Source organism: Physeter macrocephalus, chromosome 11 (genome assembly GCF_002837175.3).
Source record: "Physeter macrocephalus isolate SW-GA chromosome 11, ASM283717v5, whole genome shotgun sequence".
Classification (NCBI taxonomy): domain Eukaryota; kingdom Metazoa; phylum Chordata; class Mammalia; order Artiodactyla; family Physeteridae; genus Physeter; species Physeter macrocephalus.
The window spans coordinates 160,428,317-160,430,811 of NC_041224.1; the positions used below are offsets into that span (position 1 = coordinate 160,428,317).

Sequence of the window (2,495 nt, forward strand, 5' to 3'; positions counted from 1 at the left end):
CACTTATCTTTGATAAAGGAGGCAAGAATATACAATGGTGAAAAGACAGCCTCTTCAATAAGTGGTGCTGGGAAAACTGGACAGCTACATGTAAAAGAATGAAATTAGAACACTCCCTAACACCATACACAAAAATAACCTCAAAATGGATTAAAGACCTAAATGTAAGACCAGACACTATACAAGTCTTAGAGGAACACATAGGAATAACACTCTGACATAAACCACAGCAAGATCGTTTTGGACCCACCTCCTGGAGTAATGAAAATAACAACAAAAATAAAGAAATGGGACCTAATGAAACCTAGAAGCTTTTGCACAGCAAAAGAAACCATAAACAAGATGAAAAGACAACCCTGAGAAGGGGGGAGAAAATATTTGCAAATGAAGCAACTGACAAAGGATTAATCTCCAAAATTTACAAAAAAGAAACGAAATTGAGTTATTTGTAGTGAGGTGGATGGATCTAGAGTCTGTCATACAGACTGAAGTAAGTCAGAAAGAGGAAAACAAATACCATATGCTAACACATATATATGGAATCTAAAAACAAACAAAAAACATGGTCATGAAGAACCTAGGGGCAGGATGGGAATAAAGACGCAGACCTACTAGAGAATGGACTTGAGAACACGGGGAGGGGGAAGGATAAGCTGGGACAAAGTGAGAGAGTGGCATGGACTTATATACACTATCAAATGTAAACCAATAGCTAGTGGGAAGCAGCCGCATAGCACAGGGAAATCAGCTCAGTGCTTTGTGACCACTTAGAGGAGTGGCATAGGGAGGGTGGGAGGGAGGGAGACGCAAGAGGGAAGAGATATGGGGATACATGTATATGTATAGCTGATTCAGTTTGTTATAAAGCAGAAACTAACACACAATTGTAAAGCAATTGTACTCCAATAAAGATGTTAAAAAAAAAGAAAATGGAGATAATTCACAGGATAAGCATGAAGAAAACATGATATAGGATATAAGCAATTCTGATCTTCCAAATGACCAGAATCACTGTTTAAATGATTACTCTTTGTTCTCTAAACTCTCCTCCTCTTCAAAGAAAAAAAAAAAAAACACTTAACAGATACAGATGCCTTACATTAGATAGATAGAAAAAGATACTTTTCTTAAAGAAAAGAAAAAAAAGGTGGGAGAATTGAATCAAGATGGTTGAAAAAATGGACCACTCTCTGCTCCAGATCCCAGATCATAAAATGACAGTTATGAAATGAAGTAAAGAAAAAAGAAATAAGACCAAATATTATGTAAAAGAGGACAGAAGAAAATCACCTTTGAGGTATGAGCAATTCCATGGCTTTCCCAACATTAGAGTAAAACAATTATTTAAAAAATCAGGAGAGGATGACCAGGGTAGATAACTTTACAATGCCATTAAACTAATTCAATCAAGTCTGTTTATAATGAGCAGCAGAGGGGAGTGATATGTGTTCCCAGGATAAACCCCTAAGCAATCCTTTTTATAAATCACTATCAATCACAAGAAAGAAAAACAAAAAAGCTGGAAGCATTTTTTTTTGAAGTTTATTTTATTTTTTTATACAGCAGGTTCTCATTAGTTATTATAATTAGCAAGCTTTTACTTTCATGTCTCAAGATAATATATCAGCTTCTTCTCCCACTAAGTTCACCATAAAATGGTGTGCTTTTTTGTTTAAGTTTTGAATTTCATTTTATTTATTTTTTTATACAGCATGTTCTTATTAGTCATCAATTTTATACACATCAGTGTATACATGTCAATCCCAATCTCCCAATTCATCACACCAGCACCACCACCCCCTGCCACTTTCCCTCCTTGGTGTCCATACATTTGTTATCTACATCTGTGTCTCAATTTCTGCCCTGCAAACCAGTTCATCTGTACCATTTTTCTAGGTTCCACATATATGCGTTAATATACGATATTTGTTTTTCTCTTTCTGAATTACTTCACTCTGTATGACAGTCTCTAGATGCATCCACGTCTCTACAAATGACCCAATTTTGTTTCTTATTTTTTTTTTTTTTTTTTTTGCGGTACACGGGCCTCTCACTGTTGTGGCCTCTCCCATTGCGGAGCACAGGCTCCGGACGTGCAGGCTCAGCGGCCATGGCTCACGGGCCTAGCTGCTCGGCGGCATGTGGGATCTTCCCGGACCAGGGCACGAACCCGCGTCCCCTGCATCGGCAGGCGGACTCTCAACCACTGCGCCACCAGGGAAGCCCCCAATTTCGTTTCTTTTTATGGCTGAGTAATGTTCCATTGTGTATATGTACCACATCTTTTTTATCCATTTGTCTGTCAATGGGCATTTAGGTTGCTTCCATGACCTGGCTATTGTAAATAGTGCTGCAATGAACACTGGGGTGCATGTGTCTTTTTGAGTTTTGGTTTTCTCTGGGTATATGCCCAGTAGTGGGATTGCTGGGTCATATGGCAATTCTATTTTTAGTTTTTTAAGGAACCTCCATACTGTTCTCCATAGAGGCTGTAC

At 38.2% G+C, this 2,495-nt stretch overlaps 1 protein-coding gene across 6 annotated transcripts in view; it reads right to left on the reverse strand.

Annotated features, from left to right (window-relative positions):
- Positions 1-2,495, reverse strand: part of CEP128 (centrosomal protein 128) — a 455,483-nt gene that overhangs the window by 176,536 nt on the left and 276,452 nt on the right. The gene's annotated exons all lie outside the window — the stretch shown is intronic.